The sequence below is a fragment of the Pituophis catenifer genome, unplaced genomic scaffold (assembly GCF_029215685.1).
Source record: "Pituophis catenifer annectens isolate HBS135680 unplaced genomic scaffold, rPitCat1.0.hap2 SCAF_3, whole genome shotgun sequence".
Lineage (NCBI taxonomy): Eukaryota > Metazoa > Chordata > Lepidosauria > Squamata > Colubridae > Pituophis > Pituophis catenifer.
The window spans coordinates 852,459-861,882 of NW_027256883.1; the positions used below are offsets into that span (position 1 = coordinate 852,459).

General features: G+C 57.7%; 1 long non-coding RNA gene across 1 annotated transcript; it reads right to left on the bottom strand.

The window, feature by feature from the left end:
• Positions 1–2,837: 2,837 nt before the first annotated feature.
• LOC139314546 (uncharacterized) lies at positions 2,838–3,707 on the bottom strand. The gene is made up of 4 exons (XR_011600191.1): positions 3,672–3,707; positions 3,411–3,542; positions 3,070–3,114; positions 2,838–2,880 (listed from the first exon to the last, which is right to left on the bottom strand). It is a non-coding gene; the product is annotated as an uncharacterized lncRNA (long non-coding RNA).
• Positions 3,708–9,424: the final 5,717 nt, after the last annotated feature.

Sequence of the window (9,424 nt, forward strand, 5' to 3'; positions counted from 1 at the left end):
CCTGAGCCCCCCCTCCCCCCCGCTCCCTCTTGACTCACTCCCACTGCACCTGCAGCTCCGAAAAGGTCTTGCAGAATCCCCTTGGGAAGGAGGCCCTGGGGCCCCCATGCCCAGCCCCCTCCTTCAATGCATCTGACAAGGCGCGGCCCCCCCCCCCGCACTTGAGGTCATGTCTTCTTCCCTCTCACCCCACCCCACCCCCGCTTTCCCAAACTGAATGCCAGCCTGCTGCAGGGCTGGCCATTCGTCCCCTCTTTCCCAGGCCGGCGGATGACCAGCACCCAGAGAGGGCAGCCGTTGGGTGGCTGTTTGGGCTCAGCCTCAGCCAGTTCCAGCTTCCCAGCTGCCTTTGCCCTCATTGGGCCTGCCCAACCCTATCCCAGAGGTCAGCCAGCGAGCTGTTGCTCTGGAGGGGCCTGGCCTTGTGTGGCTGGCATCTGCCCTCGAGCCACTGCAGGCTGTCAAGGAACGGTGGGCCAGTGGTCCGAGACAGCGCAGCCAACCTTGAGATCCCCCACCCCCGGTGGCCCCTCCAGCAAAGGCGGCCAGCCTGCTTTCAGTCCTCCCGCAGAAGGCAAAAGAGGAAGGCCGGTGGGTCCGTGGCTTCCGTCTCCTCAAGCCTTCGTCCACCAGGCCCCATGAGCAGGTGGGGCTTGTGGGGGCAGCCGACCTGAAGGGGGAAGCAGGAGGGTCCGGGCTGCCCAAGGAGGGGATGTTGGTGAAGGATGAGCCTCTTGGGATGAGCAGCTGCTTGTGGCCGTTTCTACTGGTCCCAGTTCCTTAACGCCCCCCACACCCACTCAACCACTCCCCACCCCTCGATTGTAGAGGGGCGTTTCCCCCCCCCCCACCTGTCATGCCCCAGGTGTTGCAGGCCCTGCGTGGCTTCGTGACTCTTTTCCCACTTCTGGGGCAGGATCTGTGGCCACAACCACAATGAGCGAACCTGAAGTGATGCCGGAGGACGGCAGAGCTGAAAGGTCCCCATTTGAGTTCCACAGGATCTGAGGGCAAATTCTGGGATCCTCCCGCCCGAGGGCTGTTGGGTGGGCCTGGCCAAGCTGCGAGGCGGGTGCCCCATGGTTGTGGGGCACACAAGGAAGCAGCTTCCTGGCCGGGGGGGGGGGGTCAGCAACACGGAGACCCAGAGCGGTTTGTACATCTTTATTGATTACAGAGGCTGCCCGTCTCTACAGAAGGGGAGGTGCTGAAGGAGCAGCCAGGCAGAGCAAAGGCAGAGCCCACCACCACCACCTCTACGGGGTCAAGGGGAAGCCTGGAGCGCACACACACACACACACACACCCGACCAGGTCACCATCCATCCTCAAGAAACCTCCCCCCCCCTCCTCCACAAGGCCCACCCCCCAAATCTTAAAAGATGACCACTGGACGGCAGGTTTCCCAGCCTGTGGGGCTCTAGACAGACACGGTGGACCAAATAAAGCCAGGCCTGTTTTGGCATCCACTCCATAAAAGTCTTTGGGCCCACCTGTCAATCCAGGAAGGCCCCTCTGGGGGTCTCGTCTCCATCTCAGGGAGCCTCCGTTGAGGCTCTGCAGATTGGGCCCATAATCCCTTCCCTCTGCAGGCGTGCCCCCCCTCCCCCCTCCCCCGACAGGGAAGTCGTGATCTTCCGTCCCACCCCTAGGTGATCTAGCCAGGGCCACGAGTGGGCAGCAGAGAAGAGAGCACAATGGATGAACTGCCCACCCCCCAGCCCCTCTCCTTCAAGGAGACGCCAGCTCATGGGGAGATTCCCCAAGCAGAGGCCAGGGCAGCTGCGGGGGGCCCTGGAGGTGTTTAGGCCGAGACCGACAGGTTGGGGGTGGGCCCCGCTTGGTGCTGGGGGGTCACCCAAAGGGCCACTGTGTTGCTGCTGCTGCCGCCAAGCGCTGATGGGTAAGGGCTTGGGGGCACATAGATATCTATGCTTTAGAGAACGGGGTGGGGGGGGGAAATCGCCCTTTTGACTTGTGGACTTCAACTCCCAGAATCCCAGCACGGCTGGCTGAGGAATTCTGGGAGTTGGTCCATAGGTCCTAAAAGGGCCACTGCTTGAGAGGGAGGGCCGGCCAAATGGCCTCCAAGGCCTTCCCTGGAAGAGCAGCTGCAGCCTCGCTCCTCTGGCCAGAAGACACGAGGATGCCACAACCTCAGAGGAACATGCTGGTGCCATTGGCATCTTTCCCAAATTACACACACACACACGTGCCTATTCTGGGCCTAGCTGTGGCAGGAAGCAGGGAATGGCTGAGACAATGGATCCGGGTTAGATAGCACAAGAGCAGGCAGATCTTTGCGGTCGACCGGGGCATCTCAGGATCTTCCAGAAGGGTGGGAAGAGGTGGCAGCAGCCCTCCTCACATGCCTGTGGAGGAGAAGAGACCCTCGTTACCTTGCCCTGGAAGAAGCCGGGGTGGCCCTTGGGATTCCCCCTCCTGGAGGGCTCAGCAGGACAGAGCTGGGTTTCGCCTCCAGGAGCCCCCCAACCGGAGCTCTGCTTGGCTGACCTCCCGCCCAACTCCCAGAGAGCTTTCCTGGCCGTCCAAGCGGGGACCCCGTGCTCTACCCCCAAAGCAAAGTAAGTCATGCTGGGCCACCGACTTGGGCATCCCTGGGTGTCGGGCACCTTGCTGAAAGCCCCCCAGCAGCCAGAGAGGCAACCAGGAAGACAACTGAGGGCACACACACACCTCGCAAACTTGGGGCCTCTCCCCCACCTGGTGGGAAGAAGACCCCCCCCAGCAGGATTTGCCATTTGCAAACCCCCCCGATTTGCAACCTGCTCTTCCAAGGGAGTGAAGGAGGCAGAGCACTGCCAGGGACACTTATCTGGGGATGTCAGGGACTCTTCCGAATCGACTTCATGGTCCAAGCCTAGAAGGGAGAGAGACCCCGATGCAAGCACAGCATCCCTGGCTCTAACTCCCCCCTCCCTGGCCAGTCCTAGCCCATAGCCAGGTGTGGGCCCCTCCCCTTCAGAGGCTGGGTGGAGGAGGAATGGTGCCAGAGCTGCCCCTTCCTCTCCAAGCGCTCCCTGGGATTCCCAACCCAGGGAGGACTTACTTTCCTGGGACTCGTGGGAGTGGGACGGCTCCTCCATGGCTGGGCCTGTGGAAACAAAAACCCCCGTCTCTTCCCTGCCCAAGCACCAAAGCGTGGCGAAGGCGGCTGGCAGGAGAGGATGGCACCCAGCTTGTAGCTTTGCCAGCCAGGATGAGCGGCTGTTTTTTTCTGGGAAGCAACTGCTTGAGAGGAGATGCCCAGAGAAGCTCCCTCTGGCCGGACTCCCACAGGACACCCTGGGCAGCCTGGTCTGGCCAACCGGAGCCCGCCAGCCTTTGGGGCTTCCCTCCCAGCTGTGGGACACAGGGCCAAGTCCCCCTGCCCTGCAGCAGCCCACCCACCGCTCTGTGCGTCTCCAGGGAGGAGGTCCAGGCTGAAGGAGCCGAGGTTGGAGGCATCACTGTGCAGCAGGTCCCCGTTCATCTCCTCAGTGTGAGATCGATCGGCCTGCTCAAAGCTCACGGGGGCCCCACCTGCCCAAGAAAGAGGGGGGAGGAAGGCTGGGCTGGGGGCAATCTCCAGGGCAGGCGCCAGCCAAAGCAAGCTGCCCTGCAAAGAGCCGGAATGGGGGCAGAGAGTGCCCAGACTGCCCCGTGGCCTACCTGTCGTTGCTTGCTCCACAGGACTGGCGATCTCACCTGCAGAGAGAGAGGCAGAGGCATCAAAGGACGCCTGGCAGACAGATGAGGGAAAGCTGGCTGCTGGGGGGCTGCTGGGGACTGAGGTCAACTGGAATTCACCCTGGACAGCTTCCTTCCCCTCCCCCCCTTGACCGCTTTGGCCCTAAGTGAGCCCTGCTTTCTGGGGGGTCTCTTACTTTCTCCAGAGGCCTCCGATTTGCCAGCGATGAGGGGCTCAGAATTTGCCAGGGGCTCTGAAAAAGGGGAGAGGAAGAGGCTGGGCTCCCCCACTGGACATTTCCCCCATAACTCTTGCAAGGGGTCAGAAGCTGCTTTCTGCTTCTTGCCTCCCCCCCTCCCCACAGCTTCTGGTGGGTCTCAGGGATTCTGAAAAAGTGGAGGCAGCCCCGGAACCGATCAGCTGCCAGGCCTGGGGGGGGGTCCCCACATCATACCTGGGGTCTGGCTGGCGGCTGGGGAAGGGGGCTCTGGCGAGCTCAGCGGCTCTGCGAAAAGAGGGAGGCAGGTGGAACAAAGGCCTGGAACGGGGGGGGGCAGAGGGGGGGCTTTGCAGTCCCAGGTGCGGGGGGGGGGCTGCACAGCTAGGCTCGAGCCCCTCGAAGCAGCTGTCCCGAGGGGCGCGCAGAGGCCCCTGGAGACGGAGCGCCCTCCCAGCCGATGGCGGCCTTTCCAACGCGGTGCTCCCGCGGGAGAGGGAGGGTCGGGGCGAGGTCTCGGGGTGGCCGCCGGAGCGGCCGCATCTCACCGTCGGCGGCCACCAGGGCCAGGAGCAGGAGCGCGGCTGCCGCGAGGGCCAGGAACCTGCAGCGGAGGGCAGAAGGGCCGCGAGTCAAGGCGGGCGGGCGGGCGAGCGGGGCGCATGGAGCCGTCGGGCCCAGCCTCCGCCCTTCCTAGCGGCCGCAGGAGCGAGCCCAGCGGCTCGGGCAGCTCCTGAGGGCCCCGCGGGATGACGGGGAGCCCCGCAGCCCTCGCCCGCCTCCCGCCCCAGAGCGCCCACCTGTGCTGCGCCCGCATGACGCCGCTGGGCAGAAGGGCGCGCGGAGAGCCTTATATGGGCCTCGGGGGCCAGGGAGGAGCCAGGCCGGGTGGGGGCAGCCAATCCCCGGCGGGCAGGAAGGGGGGAGCCGGCAAGCCCGCCGTGACCTCCCCCAAGCACGGGGCAGGGGCCGCCGAGCCGGCCGAGGACGGCAGAAAGGAAGCGTCGCCCCAGGTAGCCGGGGAGGCCGCCTATTGCCCAGCCAGCCCGGGCGAGGCGAGCGGTGGGCCGCCCCAAGAGTGGGGCCCCGGCTGATGCGCCGACCGTCCTCCGCCTCCTTCGGAGCAACCGGGCCCATGGAAGGGTCGGCGGGGGCGCTCAGGTTGCCTGCCTAAGGCCGGGTCTCTGGGGCTGAGCTGGCGCCCCTCCCCCCACGTCCTCTGCAGCCCCCCGGGGTTTCCGCCTCGGCCCCTCCCCAACCCAGAGTTAGGAAATCGGGGGATGGTCGGCCGGGAGGAGCAACCGGGAGAACAAAGCGCCCTTTGTGTCGGTCCGGCTCTCAAGCGACTTCTGCCCGGGCGGGGGGGGGGGGGAGCTCGAGAGGCGGCCTCTTCTATCCCGCCGGCCCACCTGCGGGCGGGTCTCAGGTCAGACTCGGGTCCGCGCAGGGATGGAGGGAAGGGAGCGGGGGCGGGTGGGGGTCTCTGGGCGTCCTTTCTGGCGCTAGACGCGGCCGGCAGCTCTGGCCCGGTGGACGGAAGGGGCGCCTCCGCCTCTCCCGTGCCCAGGACTCCCTTCGGGCCGCTCTTGCTCATCAGCCCAGGCAACCGCCACCACCCTGGCCCGTTTTTCGCCTTAGCCCGCACAGCCCCGGCTTGACTCCTGCTCTGGGCCGGGGCAGGCAGGCCGGTCTCAGCCGGGTAACTCGGCCTCACTTCCCCGACGGAAGGCCGGGCGGGGACACCTCGAGGAGGCCCGCGAGGAGGGCGATCGGTGCCCCCCTTGGCATCTGCCCGCCATCAGTTGGCGCCGGAAGGGAGCCGGGTCTCCCCAGGGCCCTTTGAGGGAGGGCGAAGGCGCTCTGGCCAGGCCGAGGGGCGCTGGGCGGCGAGCAGGCCGGGCACGGGGTGCTCTCCCTGGGGCGTCCAGCGGGGCCCACTTCGTGCCAACTCTGCCCCAGCAGCACCGCTGCGGCAGCCGGCGGCTGAGGCGGCCCCCGTGTGCGGCAGGAGGCGGCGCTGCGGGCGGGCCGGGGGTCAGCGGGGCCGAGGTGGGACCCCCTCCCCTCCGCCCCCCGCTGGCCCTGCAGAACAAGGCGGCCTTTGCCAAGCTCAATGCGCCTTTGTCTGCCTTGAAAGGGGCCCTGGGGCGGAGCGGGACTCACCTGCCCGTGTCCGCCCCCGTAATGAGGGGCCAGGTAGGCACCTGCCCGTCTCCCCGAGGCTGGGAACTGCCGGCCGCTCTGGCTGCGAGGGCGGGGGTCCCGGTCCTGGCCCAGGCGGGCGGGGCGGCTTCCCTTCCGGCTCTGCTCTCTTCGCCCGACGCCCCCTCGCCCAAGCGGGAGCGGAGCGTCCTTGGAGGGCACCGGGCCGCACAGCTGCCTTGCTTGGACCTTCCCTCCAAGCGGCCTGCTGGGGTCCCGGGGCAGCCAGATGGCCAATGGACCCTGTAGTGATGCCCGGCCGGCGAAGGCTCAGCTGGAGGGGAGGGGGCTCCCCGCTTCCTTTTCCCTTCCGAGGCTTTGGGCAGCCTGGGCTGATGACCCACTTTTGCTGAAGATGGGCCCACTGCCGCCCCCCCCCACAAGGCTGAACCGGCTCTTGGTTCTTTGACGGGCCCTACTGCCCTCTGGTGGCCCTGGGCAGCACTGCAGCACGAGGTCCTTGGGTCTACCTCCAAGGACTTGCTCAAGGAGAATTCAAAGTATTCAAAAGCCATATACTTAGAGATTCTTTGATGAGAGTTTGGAAGAAGCACCGATTCAAATGGGATTATAAAATACCGCTATGGCTGGATCTTGGTCATATTATGTGGAATATAAATATAATGTCACTCGGGGGGGTTTTATACAAAGAGGTTCTTTTTACAGATGCGGGCAGATGGCAGTTGAAGACTTTACAGACACTGTTGGACGAAGGGATTAATTTAACTTGGTTTCAATATAATCAACTACAATTGAGATGGAAAGAGGACCAAAAAATTGGTATTATGTTGCATGAGGAAGAGCTGGTTAGACATATAAAAGAGAAAGGTCCAATGCATATTAAAAGACTTTATAATGTTTTGTTAGAAAGGGACTCAGAAACTGAACTAGTTAAAGACTGTATGATTAAGTGGGCACAAAATTTTGAAGAACCAGTGATGTTGGAAACATGGGAAAAAATTTGGGTTCAGAATGTTAAATTTACACAGTCGCAGAATTTGAGGGAAAATTTTTACAAAATGTTTTATAGATGGCATTTAGATCCTAAGAAATTGTCGTGTATGTACCCTAATGTTCAGCCAAAATGTTGGAGGTGTGATTGCACAGATGCTACATATTATCATATTTGGTGGACCTGTAAGAAAGTTAAGGCTTTTTGGATAAAAATTTGGTGGGTCATGCAGAATGTTTTGAAGAAAAAAATTCAATTTTCTCCACAATTGTTTCTTTTGGGTATAGTTAAGGGTTTTACAGTGGATGAAACAAAATTGATTTTGTATATGATTACAGCAGCGAGATTGTTGATAGGTAAATATTGGAAAAATGAAGCTTTGCCTACTGTTCAAGAATGGACTTTGAAGATGGCCAGTTTCGCTGAGATGGCGAAGATTTCAGCATATTTAAAAGACCGCTCGCAAGAGACTTATGAATGTGAATGGAAAAAGTGGATAGATTATGTGCAGAACAAATATCAAACTAGGAAGTATCAAATAGCTTTTCACTGAAAGTAGTATTATATTAAGATAGTATTATATTATATTATATTAAGATAGAAATATTTGAACTATGTGAAGATGAAAAATGATATGGGGGTTGGGGGGGTTTAGAGTTCAAGGTTTTTTTTATAACATTCTATGGAAGTCCGGGGGGGAGGGGAGGGTTAGGGGGGGGTTAGGGAGGGGGGGTTTGGGGAGGTTGGGGTGGGTTAGGGGGGTGAAAATGGGGTGAAAATGTAATGGTAAAACTTTTACAATAAAAAAAAAAAAGGAGAATTTGTATAAGATGTTTTACAGGTGGCATCTACCCCCGACAAGAGTAGCCAGAATGTTCAACAACAAATAAGAAAAGTGTTGGAAATGTCATCAGATATCGGGCTCATATTACCATATGTGGTGGACATGTGTAGAAGCTAAAAGATACTGGACTAAAATCCACACATGGTTGGAAAAAATGACAAAAAAACACATAGATTTTAAACCAGAGATTTTTTTTATGAGGAATTGTGCCAGAAACATACAATAGAGAATTGAGATATTTGATTGTGAATGTATTGACAGCGGTTAGAATTGTGTTTGCTAAAAACTGGAAAAATTAGAAAATACCAATACAAGATAATATTATTAAGAAAATTATGGAATGTGCTGAAATGAATAAATTGACATTTGAAATTAGAGAACAAGAAGATAAACAATATTACAAGATATGGGACTTATTTTATCAATGGCTAGATACTAAAACATGGAAATGAAATATGAAATCTAAAATTAATGTTATAATATAATATGTGAAGATAATTTTTTCTGGAATGATGCCATTGTTGATAAATGATAAATGAGGATAATGATACAAAGATATATATTAGGTTGATGATATGAGAAATTAGATAATTAGTAAAATATGAATATGGGGACGAAGCACAAGGGATTTGTAACCATCCGACACACTGTTTGCAATTGTTATGGAAGATGGATTTTTTATGTTTTGTTTGTTTAAAAATAAAATAAAAAAAAAAAAAAAAGCTTGCCTGACCCCCTTTGGAAAGCAAATGGGGCTGGGCTGGCAGTAGCACTCCCTGGGTGGGAGGGGATTGGGGAGTTTTCTTCTGGGTGGGACTTGGAACCCCAAGTCTGCTCTGCAAATTTGGAAGTCTGCCTGAACTGAATCAGGGTGAAATTTGCCCTGGATACTGAGTGTTGGACAGCGAACAGATGACCTTTGACGGAGGGGGGGGGAATCCTTGGTAGCAACAGCAGAGAAGCAGAGTGTGTGTGTGTGTGTGTGTGTGTGTGTGTGTGTGTTTGACTTTCCCAGCCTGGCTTGTAGCCCCCAGACTCATCAATGAAGATTCTGCTCATTCTGACTGCTGACTCTGCCCCCACCCGCAAAGATGGAATTGTAAAATTGATGCAATTCTGCTGCTCTGGAAAAGGAACACCCCCCACTTTGCTCTTGTGAAAGAAAGCAGAGAACAGCTGGACACCTTAAAAAAGACCTGCCAACCTTATATAACTTGTGGCAAAAGAAAATGGAGCTTAAATGCCACAGAGGGGATCAGCTGGATATAGAAAAGGGACAGCAATAAAGAGGAGACCCTGCTGTTGCCAGACCACCTCCCACCGAGGCTGACCTGAAGCACAATCTCCTGGGGTGGGTGGGGGGGACAGAATTGAATCAAAATCACATGAAGTCTTAGTACCGCTTTATAAAGCCTTAATAAGGCTCCACCTGGAATCCTGAGTCCAGTTTTGGTCACGTTACAAAAAAAAGAAATGTTGAGACTTTGGAAAAAGTGCAGTGAAGAGTAACTAGGATGTT